Raw genomic sequence first — 23,030 nt, 5'->3', positions numbered from 1 at the left:
GTGCAGAGTGTGGACACGTATACAGCGCCCGTACCTATACACCAAGGCCCACTTAGGTCTCCGTGGCATAGTGCAGAGCGTGGACACAAATACAGCGCCCGTGTAACCTACATCTCCGAGGCACAGTGCAGAGCGTGGACACATATACAGCGCCCGTGTAACCTACATCTCCGAGGCACAGTGCAGAGCGTGGACACGTATACAGCACCCGTGTAACCTACATCTCCGTGGCACAGAGCAGAGCGTGGACAGATATACAGCGCCCGTGTAACCTACATCTCCGAGGCACAGTGCAGAGTGTGGACACGTATACAGCGCCCGTGTAACCTACATCTCCGAGGCACAGTGCAGAGCGTGGACACATATACAGTGCACGTGTAACCTACATCTCCGAGGCACAGTGCAGAGCGTGGACACATATACAGCGCCCGTGTAACCTACATCTCCGTGGCACAGTGCAGAGCGTGGACACCTATACAGCGCCCGTGTAACCTACATCTCCGAGGCACAGTGCAGAGCGTGGACACGTATACAGCACCCGTGTAACCTACATCTCCGAGGCACAGTGCAGAGCGTGCACACATATACAGCGCCCGTGTAACCTACATCTCCGAGGCACAGTGCAGAGCGTGGACACATATACAGTGCCCGTGCCTATACACCAAGTCCCACTCAGGTTTCCGTGGCGCAGTGCAGAGTGTGGACACGTATATAGTGCCCGTGCCTATACACCAAGTCCCACTCAGGTCTCCGTGGCACAGTGCAGAGTGTGGACACGTATACAGTGCCCGTGCTTATACACCATGTCCCACTCAGGTCTCCGTGGCACAGTGCAGAGTGTGGACACGTATACAGTGCCCGTGCTTATACACCATGTCCCACTGAGGTCTCCGTGGCACAGTGCAGAGTGTGGACATGTATACAGCGCCCGTGTAACCTACATCTCCGAGGCACAGTGCAGAGCGTGGACACATATACAGCGCCCGTGTAACCTACATCTCCGAGGCACAGTGCAGAGTGTGGACACATATACAGCGCCCGTGTAACCTACATCTCTGAGGCACAGTGCAGAGCGTGGACACATATACAGCGCCCGTGTAACCTACATCTCCGAGGCACAGTGCAGAGCGTGGACACATATACAGCGCCCGTGTAACCTACATCTCCGAGGCACAGTGCAGAGCGTGGACACGTATACAGAGCCCGTGTAACCTACATCTCCGTGGCACAGTGCAGAGCGTGGACACGTATACAGCGCCCGTGTAACCTACATCTCCGTGGCACAGTGCAGAGCGTGGACACGTATAAATCGCCGTGTAACCTACATCTCTGAGGCACAGTGCAGAGCGTGGACACATATACAGAGCCCGTGTAACCTACATCTCCGTGGCACAGTGCAGAGCGTGGACACGTATACAGCGCCCGTGTAACCTACATCTCCGTGGCACAGTGCAGAGCGTGGACACGTATAAATCGCCCGTGTAACCTACATCTCCGAGGCACAGTGCAGAGCGTGGACACATATACAGCGCCCGTGTAACCTACATCTCCGTGGCACAGTGCAGAGCGTGGACACGTATACAGCGACCGTGTAACCTACATCTCCGAGGCACAGTGCAGAGCGTGGACACGTATAAATCGCCCGTGCCTATGCACCAAGTCCCACTCAGGTCTCCGTGGAACAGTGCAGAGTGTGGACACGTATACAAAGCCCGTGCCTATACACCATGTCCCACTCAGGTCTCCGTGGCACAGTGCAGAGTGTGGACAGGTATACAGCGCCCGTGCCTATACACCAAGTCCCACTCAGGTCTCCGTGGCACAGTGCAGAGTGTGGACACGTATACAGTGCCCGTGCCTATACACCAAGTCCCACTCAGGTCTCCGTGGCACAATGCAGAGTGTGGACACGTATACAGAGCCCGTGTAACCTATACACAAAGGCCCACTCAGGTCTCTGGGGCACAGTGCAGAGTATGGATATGTATACAGCGCACATTGTGACCCACAGTGTTGTTTATAGACACCTACATTTACATTGAATCATACCAAGTATAGTATCTCTTACTAACGGCTTTGCGGCTCATCTTTATTTGGATATAATTAATTTTACAAGATTCCTCTCAGATGTAGCAGTACACACCCACGCTTCTAGGTACCACGTTCACAATCTCTTTTCTCACTCTCTCCATATATGGAACTAGACACGCCCTTTGGGTGGAGCATGACATGCCCCCTCACTGGGGTGCTGTGCAAAATTCTACTACCAACTATAATCTCCCTGAAACTAGTTTTTAAAAGTAGGCAAGTATGTTCAAATACCTCTCTCCCAAAGTACTGTCCTACTCAGGGCCGGCGCCACCACTAGGCAGCATTAGGCATTTGCCTAGGGCGCCAGCCACTGGAGGGCGATACTGAGCCGCCGAGGAGAGGTACCATAGAAAGCAGGGAGCGGGGGGAGCAGGTTAATCAGTGAGCATCCCCCCCCCCCCCGCCCAGATCCCACCCGTGAATCAATGCTGCCCCCCCTGGACACGGGGGGGTGCAGGCGCCCGCCGCAGTATTGCCCGAAACCCCCCGCACTGGTCAGCGGGAATCACCGCCTCCGAGGGGGAGGGGGGGGCGGGCGGTGGAGGGGATTGCCTGGGGCAGGGTTTGCACTGGGCGTATGAGCGGCATGCTATAAGCAATACTCCTGCCGACCTCATTCGCCGTTAGGAGCTCCCCCACGTATTTACAGCCGAAGTGCTACCTAATACAAATAAATAAACTGTAATATTCAGTAAAAATTCGAATGTATGAACCAACCAATTTATTGTACCAATCTCCATTGTGGGTACACACTGGGCGATTGTGATAAGACGCACTTAATCACATGATAATAATTTTAAGGGGACTCACCCAGTAGGGGCCCACTGTATATTATCCCCACACCTGTTTCTCCAATACAATGATGATTGGTGAACCAAACGCATCATAACCAGTGTCTTACACCATATCCACAGCCAACCAACCAACTGTATTTATAAAAGCCCGAGTGTAGTAGTGTATGAGCGGCATATGCTATAGGCAAAATACCCGAATCCGCCTCACCAACCTCACCAACCTCACTGCGGCCTCTTTCATACACCTACAGTGGCATATCTGTCTGTTGTAATGCAGTTTAATTGAGGAAGTATAATACTCCATATCCAACCAATTTATTGCATACGAAATTGCGTGTGGATACACACCAGGCGATTTTGAACAAGACACATCAAATCATCGTAAAATAAATGTGAGGGGGCCCGAACAGTGGGGATACTTGTGATATTATTGAAGGCAGTGATCAGTGCACCCATCGAGTGTGGCACTGATACAACCACTGTCCATAACTTTCATTAAGCGATATCGAAACACACTAAGCAAGGATTCATTCCTTTTTTATCCTTACCTTGTCAAAAATGTACCCATGTATGTTATATGTTTTATATGTCGCCATTTTAAGATGTAATAATTAAAAGTTAATTTTTATTAAAACCACCTCTCTTTACCAGTGCGCCACACTAATGACAGCCTTCTCTTTCTTAAAAATTGTATCTATTCTTCTGTTCTAGTGGCAGCACACCCTAAAATAAAGACTTATTTAAAGTCTCATCATAATATAAAAGGGTTATATCACATACACAGATATCCCCACCTGTGCGATTGGAAAAAAAGCCTTTTTTTGTGTGACATGAGGGAGATTGCTAGACTAATGAGGGAGAGAGGGAGATTGCTGCTATGTCAGGGAGTCTCCTGCAGAATGCAGAAGGGGAGGTAACTATGACGTAACAGTGTAATGTGGGCTAGGTGACATGAGGGAGATTGCTAGACTAATGAGGGAGAGAGGGAGATTGCTGCTATGTCAGGGAGTCTCCTGCAGAATGCAGGAGGGGAGGTAACTATGATGTAACAGTGTAATGTGGGCTAGGTGACATGAGGTAGATTGCTAGACTTATGAGGAAGAGAGGGAAATTGCTGCTATGTCAGGGAGTATCCTGCAGAATGCTGGAGGGGAGGTAACTATGAAGTAACAGTGTAATGTGGGCTAGGTGACATGAGGGAGATTGCTAGACTAATGAGGGAGAGAGGGAGATTGCTGCTATGTCAGGGAGTCTCCTGCAGAATGCAGGAGGGGAGGTAACTATGATGTAACAGTGTAATGTGGGCTAGATGAAATTAGGGAGATTGCTAGACTAATGAGGGAGAGAGGGAGATTGCTGCTATGTCAGGGAGTCTCCTGCAGAATGCAGGAGGGGAGGTAACTATAATGTAACAGTGTAATGTGGGCTAGGTGACATTAGGGAGATTGCTAGACTACTTAGGGAGAGAGGGAGATTTCTGCTATGTCAGGGAGTCTCCTGCAGAATGCATGAGGGGAGGTAACTATGCTGTAACAGTGTAATGTGGGCTAGGTGACATGGGGGAGATTGCTAGACTAATGAGGGAGAGAGGGAGATTGCTGCTATGTCAGGGAGTCTCCTGCAGAATGCAGGAGGGGAGGTAACTATGATGTAACAGTGTAATGTGGGCTAGATGAAATGAGGGAGATTGCTAGACTAATGAGGGAGAGAGGGAGATTGCTGCTATGTCAGGGAGTCTCCTGCAGAATGCAGGAGGGGAGGTAACTATGATGTAACAGTGTAATGTGGCTAGGTGACATTAGGGAGATTGCTAGACTACTTAGGGAGAGAGGGAGATTGCTGCTATGTCAGGGAGTCTCCTGCAGAATGCATGAGGGGAGGTAACTATGCTGTAACAGTGTAATGTGGGCTAGGTGACATGGGGGAGATTGCTAGACTTATGAGGAAGAGAGGGAAATTGCTGCTATGTCAGGGAGTATCCTGCAGAATGCTGGAGGGGAGGTAACTATGAAGTAACAGTGTAATGTGGGCTAGGTGACATGAGGGAGATTGCTAGACTAATGAGGGAGAGAGGGAGATTGCTGCTATGTCAGGGAGTCTCCTGCAGAATGCAGGAGGGGAGGTAACTATGATGTAACAGTGTAATGTGGGCTAGATGAAATTAGGGAGATTGCTAGACTAATGAGGGAGAGAGGGAGATTGCTGCTATGTCAGGGAGTCTCCTGCAGAATGCAGGAGGGGAGGTAACTATAATGTAACAGTGTAATGTGGGCTAGGTGACATTAGGGAGATTGCTAGACTACTTAGGGAGAGAGGGAGATTTCTGCTATGTCAGGGAGTCTCCTGCAGAATGCATGAGGGGAGGTAACTATGCTGTAACAGTGTAATGTGGGCTAGGTGACATGGGGGAGATTGCTAGACTAATGAGGGAGAGAGGGAGATTGCTGCTATGTCAGGGAGTCTCCTGCAGAATGCAGGAGGGGAGGTAACTATGATGTAACAGTGTAATGTGGGCTAGATGAAATGAGGGAGATTGCTAGACTAATGAGGGAGAGAGGGAGATTGCTGCTATGTCAGGGAGTCTCCTGCAGAATGCAGGAGGGGAGGTAACTATGATGTAACAGTGTAATGTGGCTAGGTGACATTAGGGAGATTGCTAGACTACTTAGGGAGAGAGGGAGATTGCTGCTATGTCAGGGAGTCTCCTGCAGAATGCATGAGGGGAGGTAACTATGCTGTAACAGTGTAATGTGGGCTAGGTGACATGGGGGAGATTGCTAGACTAATGAGCTATTAATCCCATGTGTACAGCGGCACTGCCGAGGAGACTGATGTAAGGACCAATGAAAGGATCCTCTGCTCCAATGTAAGTGAATCCTCCTAGAATCATAGTAGTCATATAGAGTGCAGTTACACATTGTTCCCTGTAGAGGTCAGCGTCATGCGTTGAGGCTGCAGCAGAGATTCGTGCTCCCACGTCACACACACAGGAGGCTGGAAGCGCTGGGGAAGTCTGTAATCACTTGTAGCATCAAATGTTTCCCCATCACTAGATACCGTTGTTTTACTGTCTGTTATTACTTTGTCTCCACTGGTCCATGTAACTGTAATGCTGCCGGGGTAGAACCTCCTCAGTGTCAGAGAGCACAGCACCTGGTCAGAGCCACAGAGAGAGAATCTCACAGGCTCTATCTCGGGGGCCACTATATATGGAGAGGAGAACATAATAATGTCATCATTATCCTACACTGATTATCATACTGTATAACGTCATCATTATCCTACACTAATTATCATACAACATCATCATTATACACTGAGGAGGAGATTTACTAGGGAGAAATGTTAGGAATAGGCCTATTTATAGCCATTTCTGGCAGTATACAGCCGTATATTTGTAATTTCAGTACTTACTATGACTGATATACAGTCATTTGTATTCTTTTGACAGGCGCATTCCTATTCCTATTCAGAAGTTCAAAGGTATACACCATTGAAAGACTGAATGGTGATTCCTAATTTACTAACCTGTTATATGGGTCCCAAAAATACACCTGGAAAATGCTCCTCATTTTCCAGGCATATTTGGTTGAAGCCTGCACGGATCAGTCAGATCAGTCATATCAATCAGATCAGTCAGATCCGTCATATCAGTTAGATCTGTGCAGGCTTCTCTGTGTAATAAGAATATAAAATAAATGAATAAAACACCCGACGTGCGGTCCCTCCGCCTGGCAATTACCAGCCCCAGGCTCAAAGAGCTGGCCCTGGTTTCCAGAAAATGAATAGAGGTCCTCCGTATTTTGAAAACCAGCATTGGGCTCAACCAGCCAGCAGGGTAATGCCACAGTTGTATGTCTGGTCAATGGGGACCAGACATACAACTATTCCTAAGGTATTTGTAGTATACCTGTACTCAGCAGCAACAACACACATTGGGTTTTAGCGCATACCTCTACCCCCATCTTATGTCCCACAGGGTAATGCCACAGCTGGGGGGGAACTATTTGTATTAGTTCCCACGGCCAAAGCATTCACCCTGTGGCTGTACCCCAATGAAGGGGTCCCACCCCTCCAGAATTAACCCTGCCTGGTCTGAAGCCTGGAGCTGTCCGCAGTGCACCAGGGTTCTGCTGTGGCTGACCCCACTCGACTTTGCTCAAATGTTCAAAATGTAACATTGCTGCCTATGGTGGGAACCGGAAACACACCAGAAAGGGGGGCGCTAATATCAATAAATCATAAAGATTTATTGATTTTGTAAATATTTTTCAAAGATTATTTTTATATTAATTTATCTATAAAAAATAATATTGGGGAAGAGCTGCAGGTCTTCATTGTCAGTGTAAACACATCTAATTGGTTTATATCTGTACCACCGTCAGTGACCCAGAATCTAAAACCAGCAGAATACAGAGATTTTTGTCTCTCCTAAAATCTCTATGGTGGGAACGGCTCATAGAAACCGATGTTATTCTCATAACATGGATTTTTATGGAGCTGCACACAGCCAATCAGGGGCACAGCTCCTGATTGGCTGAGGGGGTGGGAACCCCTCATTTTCCTTTGGACCCTACTTTGGACTGAAGAGGACGCAATCCAAACTCGAGAAGCTGGTGAGTATAATTCCCTTCCATAGGGAAAGGGACTGATCCTTCGGGGTCCAGGAATCACCATGTTGGGGGCCCCACACCCCAGACCCATACCCAGTATTAGGGACCCCCAGTGACAGAGATGCCTTGACGTACGGCCTGGGGGCTTAGCCCTATATCTGCAGATATACGCAACCAAAATCTCTGTGTTATCTGATTAATATGTAATTGCTCTAGATAACACCTGTGTATATAACACCTCCTAGCCCTCTAGATAAAACCTGTACATAACTCCTGCTATTACTCTATATAAACACCTGTGTATAACTTCAGTGTATAACTCTTCCTCTTACTCTAAATAACACCTGTGTATAACTCCTCCTATCACTCTAGATAACACCTGTGTATAACTCCTCCTATAACTCTAGATAACACCTGTATATAACTCCTCCTATTTCTCTAGATAACACTTGTGTATAACACCTGCTATCCCTCTAGATAACACCTGTGTATAACTCCTCTCTTACTCTAGATAACACCTGTGTAAACCTCCACTTATCACTCTAGGTTACACCTGTGTATAACTCCTCCTATCACTCTAGATAACACCTGTGTATAACTCCTCCTATAACTCTAGATAACACCTGTATATAACTCCTCCTATCTCTCTAGATAACACTTGTGTATAGCACCTGCTATCCCTCTAGATAACACCTGTGTATAACTCCTCCTCTTACTCTAGATAACTCCTGTGTATAACTCCTCCTATCACTCTAGGTTACACCTGTGTATAACTCCTCCTATCACTCTAGATAACACCTGTGTATAACTCCTATCACTCTAGGTTACACCTGTGTATAACTCCTCCTATCACTCTAGATAACACCTGTGTATAACTCCTATCACTCTAGGTTACACCTGTGTATAACTCCTCCTATCACTGTAGATAACACCTGTGTATAACTCCTCCTATCACTCTAGGTTACACCTGTGTATAACTCCTCCTATCACTCTAGATAACACTTGTGTATAACTCCTCCTATCACTGTAGATAACACTTGTGTATAACTCCTCCTATCACTCTAGATAACACCTGTGTATAACTCCTCCTATCACTCCTGATAACACCTGTGTATAACTCCTCCTATCACTCTAGATAACACCTGTGTATAACTCCTCCTATCACTCTAGATAACACCTGTGTATAACTCCTCCTATAACTCTAGGTTACACCTGTGTATAACTCCTCCTATCACTCTAGATAACACCTGTGTATAACTCCTCCTATCACTCTAGGTTACACCTGTGTATAACTCCTCCTATCACTGTAGATAACACCTGTGTATAACTCCTCCTATCACTCTAGGTTCCACCTGTGTATAACTCCTCCTAACACTCTAGATAACACCTGTGTATAACTCCTCCTATCACTCTAGATAACACCTGTGTATAACTCCTCCTATCACTGTAGATAACACTTGTGTATAACTCCTCCTATCACTCTAGATAACACCTGTGTATAACTCCTCCTATCACTCTAGATAACACCTGTGTATAACTCCTCCTATCACTCTAGATAACACCTGTGTATAACTCCTCCTATCACTCTAGATAACACCTGTGTATAACTCCTATCACTCTAGATAACACCTGTGTATAACTCCTCCTATCACTCTAGATAACACCTGTGTATAACTCCTCCTATCACTCTAGATAACACCTGTGTATAACTCCTCCTATCACTCTAGGTTACACCTGTGTATAACTCCTCCTATCACTCTAGATAACACCTGTGTATAACTCCTCCTATCACTCTAGGTTACACCTGTGTATAACTCCTCCTATCACTCTAGATAACACCTGTGTATAACTCCTATCACTCTAGATAACACCTGTGTATAACTCCTCCTATCACTCTAGATAACACCTGTGTATAACTCCTCCTATCACTCTAGATAACACCTGTGTATAACTCCTCCTATCACTCTAGATAACACCTGTGTATAAATCCTATCACTCTAGATAACACCTGTGTATAACTCCTCCTATCACTCTAGATAACACCTGTGTATAACTCCTCCTATCACTCTAGATAACACCTGTGTATAACTCCTCCTATCACTCTAGGTTACACCTGTGTATAACTCCTCCTATCACTGTAGATAACACCTGTGTATAACTCCTCCTATCACTCTAGATAACACCTGTGTATAACTCCTCCTATCACTCTAGAAAACACCTGTGTATAACTCCTCCTATCACTCTAGATAACACCTGTGTATAACTCCTATCACTCTAGATAACATCTGTGTATAACTCCTCCTATCACTCTAGATAACACCTGTGTATAACTCCTATCACTCTAGATAACATCTGTGTATAACTCCTCCTATCACTCTAGATAACACCTGTGTATAACTCCTCCTATCACTCTAGATAACACCTGTGTATAACTCCTCCTATCACTGTAGATAACACTTGTGTATAACTCCTCCTATCACTGTAGATAACACCTGTGTATAACTTCTCCTATCACTCTAGATAACACCTGTGTATAACTCCTCCTATCACTCTAGATAACACCTGTGTATAACTCCTCCTATCACTCTAGATAACACCTGTGTATAACTCCTCCTATCACTCTGTATAACACCTGTGTATAACTCCTCCTATCACTCTAGATAACACCTGTGTATAACTCCTCCTATCACTCTGTATAACACCTGTGTATAACTCCTCCTATCACTCTGTATAACACCTGTGTATAACTCCTCCTATCACTCTAAATAACACCTGTGTATAACTCCTCCTATCACTCTGTATAACTCCTCCTGTTATCGTTATAGCGCCACCTGTGCCTCCTGATAGTACATACACAATACTGTGAATCACTCTGATAGCGCCCCCAGGTGACCATGCAGCGGCCTTTCCCCGCGTGTAAGCCCTAGAACGAGGCGGTGATTTATTGTGATGATCAGTTATCAGCATTGTCCTGCGGACCCCCGGCTGCCGCAGCAGATGACGCCGGGCCCGTCCTTCCCCCCTGTGTTGCCCCTGACCCTTTCCCTGTGAATGATTCTCAGACAGATGGAGCTGTCTCAGCACCAGCCTCCTGTCTCAAGGAGCCGCTGTCAATCACAGCCTTCTGTCTTTTACCAAATTTGGCGAGGTGTCCCCTGCTCCTTGGGCTGAAAATAAATGTTCGGTGGAGAGGAGTGAGGAGGAGGAGGAGAGGAGGGTGGAGAGAGGGGAGAGCGGGAGGAGAGAGCTCAGGGGGTCTGCAGCAGTTGCTCCTGGGCCTGATGAAGGATTCTAACCCACAGAAGCCGGCCTTAACTCTTACTGTGCCAGAGTCACCCGTCCTGGGCTGCAGGCATGTCAGTGCTGCTGTTACAGCATTGTGCCAGCATGCCAGCCGTCAGCAGTACCCACACGCAGCACACTCCGCGCCAACACTGGTCACTGCATACAGACCCAGTCTCTCCGTCCCTCTCCCCCTCTCTAGCCCACGTCTCTCAGTGTCCTGCCTGGTGTAAGACTATAATGCAGACTAACAGCTGATGGGGGACAGACGCTGTATAAATGTGGCAGGATGGTAATTAGGGGGATAGGTGTCAGGTAATTGTTTTACTGGGTATGTGCGCTGCCCTACATAACCATCGTGCCTCTTATACGTGTATATAGCCGCTTCCTTACCCCACGGTTACTTACACCGAGCACTGTGTGATGCTCCCGTCACTGTGGAACTACAAGTCCCAGCATGTCCTCCCAGCTTCAGTGTATGCTGGGCCTTGCGGTTACAGGGTAGCTGGGGAGCTAATGGGCCGATTCTGGTTCACACGGATTGAGGCAAATTCGGCCCATGTCCACCGATGGTTGGGGTTTGTGCAGGCAGATTGCCGACCATCGAATGATTTCTCGGGCTGCGGGCACATGCGAGAGGACCCATCTGTACTGGCGACCAGGGTGGCATACAGGTGGCGACCTCAGCACATGTGCCATGCAGAAGCGGCCTAGAGCAGAGTGAGAACAGCACAGAGTGTTTCAAGTGCTGCGTGTCAGCACAGAAGCTGCTTAGCGCACAGGAGCTGCACAGAACACAAAGTGAGGACAGCACAGAGTGTTTCCAGCATAGTGTGTCGGTACAGAGACTGATTAGCGGCGCAGTTCTGCTGGTAAGGAGGATGAATGCAGCAGCGGCTCTGTACTCCCATTATATCCCGAGAGCATTCCACCACCTGGAGGTTTGCTATGGAAAGGTAACTGAAATGGGTATGGGACACACAGTCGACACACTTAAGGTCGACAGTCAATAGGTCTATCACTACTAGTTAACAGGCAAAATGCCGACACATGAAAACGATTGATATGAATTAGGTTGACATGGTCGAAAGGTTGTCACCAGTGATAGGTCTAAATGAAAAAGGTATTTGGTGCTTATGTCGACATAGGTTGACATGGGCATTATAAGTTTACCGCATCCCCTTGCATGGCTCGCTGCACTCGGCACACTATTATATAACCCGCCCATGTCCGCTGAGGTGGTGAAGTTTGAACAAGTTATTTTTTTTAAAAAATCACGAAAAACTTATGTTGACATTTTTCATGTCGACCTTTTTGCTTGTGTTGACCTTTCGATCATGTTGACCTAGTGCATGTTGACCCTTTTCATTTGTCAACCTTTTCCCCCTTTGACGGTTGACCTAGACACTGTCGACCTGGGAGGTGACTACTGTAGAACCAGAGATGCTATAGAGAAAGCCATGGAAACCAATGGCTTGAGTGTGGAGTATAAGGTGTCATACAGCTAAAGACATGTGGACTGCATTGCAGAAGGATTGTCTCATGTAGGGACTACATCTACGATGTGTATTGTATAACACAAAATAAAGTGACTGCAGCAGTATACATACAATGATGTCTGATGTCTGGAGTGCAAGTGGACAATGAAGAGATTGCTACAGCATTGTTACATCATTTAACATATGAGTTTGACTTCTTTGTTGTGGCGTTTGAACATCAAGCACAGTCAGAGCAAAACGATTACAGGAATGTGGTGTGGCCTGAGATTCAAGTAGCTAAGACAGGGTTGCCTACACTCCCGGAATGGCCGGGAGGGTCCCGAAAATCGAGTCACCCTCCCGGCCCCCCGGAAAGGTGGGCAACCCTCCTGGATTCTGGGGGACCCCCGGCCGCAGAGTTTAAATTACCTTTTCTGCCGATCTCCGGAGAGGGGGTGGGGCTAAAGGGTCATCATTGCGTCATTTAGCCCACCCCCCTCCCCCCCACGGAGATCGGCCAATTGAGGCAATTTCCTTCATGGGGCGGGGCTTAATGATGTCCTCTCTGGGCTTCTCCCGGAGAGGAGCTTTCTAAAGTCGGCAACCCTGGACTGCATTGCTTACAAAGAGTGACAAAAGTCAAAACATTTAAATTTGAGTGCGATAATTGTTATTGTTATAATTGTCGGTGCCCCGACAGTCATTAACCCAACATCGGGATCCCTACTGTAAAAACACCGACGGCCGGGTTCCTGACAGCCGTCGGCTATTTTCTCTCGTGGGGGTCCACGACCCCCATAGAGGGAGAATAGAATAGGTGGCTCGCGTAGCAAAGGGTTTTATTGCGCTGGCCACGCTGTCTGAGACCAGGCAGTTGGGATCCTAACGTCGGGATAATGACTGTCGGGATCCCGACTGTCGGTGAATCATATCACACCCGACCACATGAAAGGTGCTAAAATGTTGTCTACCAAGTTTTGGCTTTCAGTTTTTTTTTATGACTGGAGTCATAGGTGTGCGCAGCACATTTCATTAGGGAGTGTCTAACACCACCAATCAGACGTGTCTACCATCAGCTATTCGCACTCGCTACAATATAAAACATCTCTCAGCCACACCACAATCTAATTACTCTGTGTAACAGTACATGCAAATAAAGTCATAAACATACATGGATGACGCAGGTATGTAGTGATATGACAATGGTCTATTACAATTAACAATGCAAAACACACATACTTGATTGATGGGCGCTTGTTTTAATGGAATACCAGTTCTAAAACGCAAAAGTATATAAGGGTGGGCACAGCATTAGGGGGTGCCTGTGCACCCCTAACACTCTATGTGTGCACGCCTATGACTGGAGTGCCCCCTCACCCCGCACGTATCTTAGGACATCGGCATCCTGCGGGTGCACCTTTGGAGGGCACCCGCCAATATACCTCCCTGCATTTTTCCTATGCCAGCCCCCTGCCTTTTTCCAGGCATATATAATTAGTTGAAAGTATTTACACAAATAGAGACACACCCATGAGCAGACCGCCCAACTAGAACAAGGGTCACGCCCCCACATTATTAGGTGCTGGCCACAACCCCTATTATTGCGCATAATAGGCCCTTGATATTATCAGCTCCAGGCCCATTTACACCTTAATCTGGCACTGCAGATATGAGTGTTACAGATAGCCACAAAGAAGATTCACAGTCAGAATCCCATGCTCCACAGCGTCAAATGCTGCTAAAAGATCCAGAAGATTAAGGGCTAGATTCTCTAAACTTTAAAAGTGATAAAATGGAGAGTGATAAACAGCCAGCCAATCAGCTCCTACTTATCATGTTACAGGCTGTGTTTGAAAAATGTCAGACAGGAGCTGATTGGCTGGCTGTTTATCACTCTCCATTTTATCACTTTTGAAGCTTAGAGAATCTGGCCCTAAGGCTGAACAGTCACCTTTTTCTCCGCCATCAGAAGATCATTAAGCGCACGTAACCAGGCCGTTTCAGTATTATGTCTTCTCTTGAATCCTGATGGGAATGGATTATAAATATCGTGGGTTGTTCGATGGGGTTTCAGTTGAGTTGCAAGCAATTTCTCCAAAACCTTTACCCAAAATTGATCTGTAGTTGGTCATGCAATTGGATCTAAATAAGGGGTTGTAAGACGAGGTCTAACAATGGCTTTAGCGGTTCAGTAAAAATGCAGAGAGCGCTGAACTATTTTTAAAAATACAGGGCCAATTATGTCCATACACCCTATTAGAAGCTTGTTTGAGTCCAAAGCACAGGTAGTGGGCTACAGCTATGTAAAGTCTACACCACTTTTGTTGAGTCATTAACACTATTGTCAAGGAGCTGGTGTGGTGTGATGGGTGGAATACGCACTGCTGCAATAATAGCAGTTGCAGCCATCACATTCCTATTATAGTAATGGACTATGGAACTAGGATGTCTACAGGCACCTAATATATCATAGAGATCCAGATTTGCTGCAAGAACTTGGGAAGTCATGCCCCTCCTTGGACAATACCTGGTCAACTCCATCAGAAAAGATCGAACTAGATGGGCTACAACTGAGAACCAAAGTGAGTGGTGGTCTGACCACACCCCAGGGTTTATATTTAGGTCAGACACTTCTAATCCAATCTGAAAGACAAGATGGAGAGACCACTTTTATGTGTAGAAGAAGGAATGGCTTGTGTGAAGCCCAGAGCTTTCATTGTCCATGGGAGGTCTTGGCCAATGAGTCACCATCAACCCATGCTTTGAAATTCCCAAAGATCTTTGATGCTCCAGAACTAGACCAATAACAGTGTCTGCAATTTCTTGTAGAAATATCTTTCCGTCTCCTGGGTGGGCGGCAAAAGGGAACAACTCCAAAACCTAATCGTGTTGAGCTCCGGACAGCGATGCACTCAAATAAGGTTACAGATTGTGGAATCCGAATACCAGAAAGCTTGTTAAGTCACGGGATGTTATCTTAAAGGAACGACACAAGTTGAAGAAAGGCTGGAAGCTGATATGGAGAGCATGTAAGTGTTACTGGAAACATCAGCAGGTGGAGATGTATCTGAGACCACCATCTTGGAAGTTCAAATGGAGTCAAGTCACCTAAAAGGTATGATGAAGAATTCACAAAACTCATCTTCAGCAAGCTTCGGGACACCCAAAAGCCAAACTCAGGGTCCAATTATTGTGAATGGAAGTCCAAAATAGGGAGAAGACTTCGCAGGATATAAAAGTCAAAAGATGTGTAAAAAATGGCAAGAATCAAGACAGTGACAGAAGTCCCAAGTTCTTGAGTTGAAAGACTGTTGCCAAGGACCATGCTGTCAGTAAGGGGACTCTTACTGACATGTTTACAAAGAAGAACAGACCAGAGTCATTTGAAATTTGGATAACATGTTTTTTGGTTTGTAACATGGAGAAGCTTGTAGCAAAGGGGTATGTTAGAACACATGCTGGGCACTAGATCTGTCCACTCCCCCATGCGTTACTCACTGCCAAGTTCTGCTGCCAGCGCCTGTGCCGGGTCTCAGCTCTCCCGGCTACTGCTGCAGCCGAGCGCTGCTAATACAAAAAGAGACACTCAGAAAATGGCTGCCCCCATAATGCAGACAGTTTTTCGTCTGCTGTATGGGGGCAGCCATTTTCCAAGTGTCACTTCTCAGCACTAGCAGCAGCAGCCGGGAGAACTGGGACCAGGCGCACACGGTCGGATGCGGCAGGAGGTAAACCCCCCTGCCGCCGCACAACACCCCCCACACCACGGCTCCCCTCTGCGCTCCCCGGCTCCCCTACACACTGACTGGCAGCACAGGTAACGGCTGAGGTAACGGCCGCACGGGGGTGGCGGGGGATTTGTTTACCCAAAAGGGGGGCGCCCCCCTGCATTTTCGGCGGGGGGGGGGGGGGGGGGGGGGGGCGCAGAATTATTAGTTACGCCACTGCATGAGATCTAGTTTGTATGCAACAGTGAGTACGGCTGTATCTGTTATACTTCAACAAACCAACCTCACTGGTTAAGTAACTGGACTGTACTTCGTTTGAGTCATCTGCTGCCAGGGGTATTATAAGTGGACCCGTGTGCCCCTGGGCGATCTCATTCCTGTCCTCCTCTCTAGACATCAGCGTCAGAACAGTAGACTGACTCTAAGCACTATGGGCCTGATTCATATTTGTAAGGAGCTTCACAGCAACAAGGAGGCAGCTGTGCAATTCTGTGTCATTAACATTAAATTCTAAAGGAAGCATATTAAGGAAATAGTTGACCCCTACAAGCATTAGTGAGGATCTGAGGGCTGCAGATGAGGATGTAGCCTCAGATCACCATCGATGACCGATGACCACGATTTGAATGCTTCAAGTACTAGTCAGCCTAGGTAAGCTGCAGTTTACTCGGACTGGCCGTAGGATCCGGACACTTGGATCCCGGTAGTGTAATGATGTCCCCTCCCTCCCTCCTGGTTTTAAAGAACGGTGGCCATGCTGCCACCAAATACTGCAGCATGCCAGTCATGCTTAGACTGAGAGGGGGCATGATTGGCACAGTCATGCTCTGACTGAGAGGGGCAGGGGCAAACGCAGGATTTTCAGAAGGGGGTTTCCAGAGGGGTGGAGCAAAGCACGGAGATGGACACTTAGGTGACCCAGTATATGCCGGGCCAGTTAAAGTATTATAGATAGATCAAATGTATATAAATAATAATAATATATATATATGTGTATATATATATATATATAATGTATATAGACACACACACATATATATACACATATATATATATATAACAGCAGTGTAGACCCCTGGGCATAGCAATGTATTGGGGCCCCTACCGATCCTCCAGCGGTAGGGATGGGGGAAGCTTTGATGTCCCGCGGGTGGTAGGGGGTATTATATCAACCGCTCAGCATGTAGGGCCTGGATCAGTAATTTCCACCAATTACTCCTTTACCGCACAGATGGTGGGAGATGGGGTGGGAGAAAGGGGCATTGGGCTGAATGAAGGGGCCCTGATACATAACTTCCAGGGTGGTAGAGGATGTTTAATATGCAGAGGAGGGGTGTATAGTGGAGTGGGCTTATTATTCATAATTTTCTGGTGGCAGGACAGCTTGCTTCACTGCAGATATCTCCAGTTTCCGGATATAGATTTCTTAGATTTTAATGGAATTAAAAAAACTAGAGAATTCCACCTACCAAATGATATTCGGGACTAGGGGATCAGAGTATATAAAACTACATACCAGGTGTGGAGCTGGAGCCAGGGCCGGTGCAAGGCACCGGAGCGCCCCAGGCGAGTCGGGGTGGGGGCGCTCCGGTGCCGGGGGAGGGTACCTGTCCTGCGGCGCTGTCCGGTGCCGGGGGAGGGGGGTCCTTGTCCTGTGGCGCTGTCCGGTGCCGGGGGAGATAGGTACTTGTCCTGCGGCGCTGTCCGGTGCCGGGGAAGGGGGGTACCTGTCCTGCGGCGCTGTGTATTTAAAGCTGGCGGCGGAGGCAGCGGGGGTCCCTGCAGTCCATTAGAAATAACAAGCGCTATCCGCCGGGCTATGCGGAAGCGCTTCTGTTGTGAAAACACTGGCAGCACGCTGATTGGCTGAGATCAGCGTGTGCCGTGCTGCCAGTGTTTTCACAACAGAAGCGCTTCCGCATAGCCCGGCGGATAGCGCTTGTTATTTCTAATGGACTGCAGGGACCCCCACTGCCTCCGCCGCCAGCTTTAAATACACAGCGCCGCAGGACAGGTACACCGGGCGGCATGGGGGGGGGGGGGGGCAAAATGCCGCCCTCCAGTGGCCGGCGCCCTAGGCAAATGCCTAGATTTGCCTAGTGGTGGCGCCGGCCCTGGCTGGAGCAGTAACCAGCTGCTGGAAGGCTGATATATCTGGTTCTGGGAACATTAGAGACAAGATTCTAGTGTCCATCAAAGTGAGAGAGTCCCAGCTTTTGGAATATACCCTCAGAAAAACTCTACATCAGACAGAACCTGAAATATCTGACTGGGAATAGCAATTAACAGGCTTGGATGGGGACCACTAGTTTGAAGTCAGGAATCTCCGGTTCCCAAGGGCCGATTTTTAAAATTCTTGTACCCATGGAAAGAGGGGACCCTCAGCTTTCAGCATAGGGTCCTTAGACTCCTGCGGGGTTTCTGGGTACCCAGAAACCCCCCCCTGCGTGCGCTACTGAGGGGGCATGATTGGCAATCTACAGTGAGAACTATGTTGCATGGGAAAGAGTCTACTATAGCAGAGATCCTCAAACTATTTTGCTCTGGGACAATAAAAATAACTCCAGGATCCCTTCAAGTTACTGCAGGTCATCACATCACATGTGCAGTCAGCAGACAGCGCCTACATGGCAGCATTGCGGAGGCACAAACTGATGGGAGGAGTCTGAAGGAACAGACAATTTAACAGATTTATCAGACTCCTTCAATCAGTGGCTGTGATTAGAAAATTAATCAAACTTGTTGAGTGGCAGTTAGTTCTGCCAATCAGGTAGCAGGGGGGCGTTAGCTAGAGAGGGTATATCAGTGATCAGGGACAGGAAGTGAGTCTGGATCCCCACCCTCCCTACCCTTTTCCTCTGTGCTACCTGGCATGATGCCATCTCACCAAATCTGGTTCTCTATTTCCATAGCTTTTAGTTAACAATCGGCGAGAAGGCACTCTCGACCAGCAAGCAGGTGGGGTGTCAGGTGGTCTCTGTGCGGTATTGCCCTTTCCTTTGCCAAGAAGGCGGGCGAGTCCCCAGCTCCGGCTGGGGGCGTTGGATCCTTCATGGAAGGTCCACGTCATGCAATAGAAGGGGGCGGTATGTCCGTCACAGCGCAGGCTGTACCCACAAGAAGGGGTGTGGCCATTGGGGGCGCTAAGGTCGCTGCCAGGGCAACACCCGGGACTGGTGCTGGTCTCAAGCGCTTTCTTAGCCATCCCTTATACAGATAGAGGTCATACCACTTAAATAAACAACTATGACCTTTTTAACCTTACGCAGTTGGTGTCCGTGTCGTTATTTTTAGATAAGGTGTTTGTGTGATTTATTTCTAGGCATAGGATTTAAGTAATGGTACAGTTTAACAGCAACATAATTCAGTAGGCGCCTTAGATGGCTTTATTTATTGGGGGCAAGCTCTAGAATGCTACACAATCCCGAGTTTGGCAAATCCCGCTGAACAGAAACCTATGGGGGCTGCGTTTACGGAAGCAACTGCGTCCGATATCGGATATATCTGCTGTAATCTCTAGTAAATTTGGATGATCCTTATTATTTGCGGGGGAACATCCTGCAAATATTTGTTGATAAACAGACCTCTTAGAGAGACAGAAGCGTCTGTCCCTACACACAGCCGTCATCCAGAATATAAGTGTCAGCATTGTCTCCTGACAACAGATTACACTTCCACAGCAGCTGCCTGTCCTGCTACCAGCTTACTAGCTGACGCCTGCTGCAGTGCTGATGCTCAGTATTCTGCTCAGCCCCAAACTGCACAGTACATGTTCCACACCTCTGACCTTTTGGGCACATTATATAATTTTGCTATAATGTTACAGGACAAGGTGATAAATCGTCTTGTCCACACGATGCCGGGAAATACGAAGCCGCCAGTGCTGTCTGCACAGTCCCGCATTTAGGGCTTTGCTAAGGGGCCTATTGATTATCACTGGTTTCTGCATGTGTTTAGTAACAGTCCCATTTATTACTGGGGCCAGCGGCGTAACTATAGCACAGCAGCCCCCGCCACCGCGGGGGGGCGCTGTGCATGTGGGGGCGCCGGGGGCTGCGGTGCTATAGTTACACACCCCCCCCCAATCCCCCGCAGACTTACGTATCTCGCTGGTCCCGGCGGCTCCGTTCTTCTGATGAGGACCACCACAAAATGGCCGCCCCCATATAGCACACAGTTCTCTGAAACTGTCTGCTGTATGGGGGGCGGCCATTTTGTGGTGGTCCTCAGCAGAAGAACGGAGCCGCCGGGACCAGCGCGATAGGTAAGACTGCGGGGGATTGGGAGGGGGAGGGGGTTAGCATGGGCGGCGGGGGGGTGCTTGACGGGGCGGCGGCGGGGGGTGGGTATGGGCGCCCCCCCCCTTAACGGCGGGGGGGCGCCCAAAACGTAGCTACGCCACTGACTGGGGCGGTACATTCGGAATGGGCAGGATCAGCGGTGACTTGATTTCAGGTCACATTCAGTAGTAAAGAAGAGAAGGGACACGCACTAGGCGAGTCGAGCAGCGCTTGTAATGATTGACAACACCAAATATTTGGAAAAGTATAACAAATTTTACTGTAAAAAATTCACATGAAATTACAATAATGCATAAAAACAGTAATATAACAGGTAGGGTGGGGAAATAAAAGTAAGTTGGACTGAATAAAAATGAATATGACAGCCACGCCTCAATGGATACGTCTGGAATATATTATAAGTGATCACTTTTTGGGGGACAGGTAAGTGCACGTTACCAATTGGTGGATTAGGATCCTTTCTGAATAACAAAACCGGGGGTCCTCACGATGTCTGCGGCTGTGTATGTTGCCGCTGGAGGAAATGTCGCTCACTTGGTGTTTTTCGGTCCACATTCAGTAGTAACAATGGGCAGGATCAGCGGATGGTGTAATTTCAGGTTACTTACAATGGGCAGGATCAGTGGAGGTCACCGACGTGATTTTAGGTCACATGGTAACAATGGGCAGGATCAGTGGATGGCGTGATTTCAGGTCACATGGTAACAATGGGCAGGGTCAGTGGATGGCGTGATTTCAGGTCACATGGTAACAATGGGCAGGATCAGTGGAGGTAGGCAGAGTGATTTCAGGTCACATGGTAACAATGGGCAGGATCAGAGGAGGTAGGCAGAGTGATTTCAGGTCACATGGTAACAATGGGCAGGGTCAGTGGAGGTAGGCAGTGGGATTTCAGGTCACATGGTAACAATGGGCAGGATCAGTGGATGGTGTGATTTCAGGTCACATGGTAACAATGGGCAGGGTCAGTGGAGGTAGGCAGTGGGATTTCAGGTCACATGGTAACAATGGGCAGGATCAGTGGATGGCGTGATTTCAGGTCACATGGTAACAATGGGAAGGATCAGTGGAGGTAGGCAGTGGGATTTCAGGTCACATGGAAACAATGGGCAGGATCAGTGGATGGTGTGATTTCAGGTCACATGGTAACAATGGGCAGGATGAGTGGAGGTAGGCAGTGGGATTTCAGGTCACATGGTAACAATGGGCAGGATCAGTGGAGGTAGGCAGAGTGATTTCAGGTCACATGGTAACAATGGGCAGGATCAGTGGAGGTAGGCAGTGGGATTTCAGGTCACATGGTAACAATGGGCAGGATCAGTAGAGGTAGGCAGTGGGATTTCAGGTCACATGGTAACAATGGGCAGGATCAGTAGAGGTAGGCAGTGGGATTTCAGGTCACATGGTAACAATGGGCAGGATCAGTGGAGGTAGGCAGTGGGATTTCAGGTCACATGGTAACAATGGGCAGGATCAGTGGAGGTAGGCAGTGGGATTTCAGGTCACATGGTAACAATGGGCAGGATCAGTAGAGGTAGGCAGTGGGATTTCAGGTCACATGGTAACAATGGGCAGGATCAGTGGAGGTAGGCAGTGGGATTTCAGGTCACATGGTAACAATGGGCAGGATCAGTAGAGGTAGGCAGTGGGATTTCAGGTCACATGGTAACAATGGGCAGGATCAGTAGAGGTAGGCAGTGGGATTTCAGGTCACATGGTAACAATGGGCAGGATCAGTAGAGGTAGGCAGTGGGATTTCAGGTCACATGGTAACAATGGGCAGGATCAGTGGAGGTAGGCAGTGGGATTTCAGGTCACATGGTAACAATGGGCAGGATCAGTGGAGGTAGGCAGTGGGATTTCAGGTCACATGGTAACAATGGGCAGGATCAGTAGAGGTAGGCAGTGGGATTTCAGGTCACATGGTAACAATGGGCAGGATCAGTGGAGGTAGGCAGTGGGATTTCAGGTCACATGGTAACAATGGGCAGGATCAGTGGAGGTAGGCAGATTGATTTCAGGTCACATGGTAACAATGGATAGGATCAGTGGAGGTAGGCAGTGGGATTTCAGGTCACATGGTAACAATGGGCAGGATCAGTGGAGGTAGGCAGTGGGATTTCAGGTCACATGGAAACAATGGGCAGGATCAGTGGATGGTGTGATTTCAGGTCACATGGTAACAATGGGCAGGATGAGTGGAGGTAGGCAGTGGGATTTCAGGTCACATGGTAACAATGGGCAGGATCAGTGGAGGTAGGCAGAGTGATTTCAGGTCACATGGTAACAATGGGCAGGATCAGTGGAGGTAGGCAGTGGGATTTCAGGTCACATGGTAACAATGGGCAGGATCAGTAGAGGTAGGCAGTGGGATTTCAGGTCACATGGTAACAATGGGCAGGATCAGTAGAGGTAGGCAGTGGGATTTCAGGTCACATGGTAACAATGGGCAGGATCAGTGGAGGTAGGCAATGGGATTTCAGGTCACATGGTAACAATGGGCAGGATCAGTAGAGGTAGGCAGTGGGATTTCAGGTCACATGGTAACAATGGGCAGGATCAGTAGAGGTAGGCAGTGGGATTTCAGGTCACATGGTAACAATGGGCAGGATCAGTAGAGGTAGGCAGTGGGATTTCAGGTCACATGGTAACAATGGGCAGGATCAGTAGAGGTAGGCAGTGGGATTTCAGGTCACATGGTAACAATGGGCAGGATCAGTGGAGGTAGGCAGATTGATTTCAG

Source organism: Crinia signifera, chromosome 7 (genome assembly GCF_055691185.1).
Source record: "Crinia signifera chromosome 7, ASM5569118v1, whole genome shotgun sequence".
NCBI classification, from domain to species: domain Eukaryota; kingdom Metazoa; phylum Chordata; class Amphibia; order Anura; family Myobatrachidae; genus Crinia; species Crinia signifera.
The sequence above is the reverse complement of the archived record's forward strand: the minus strand, read 5'-3'. Positions refer to the sequence as shown.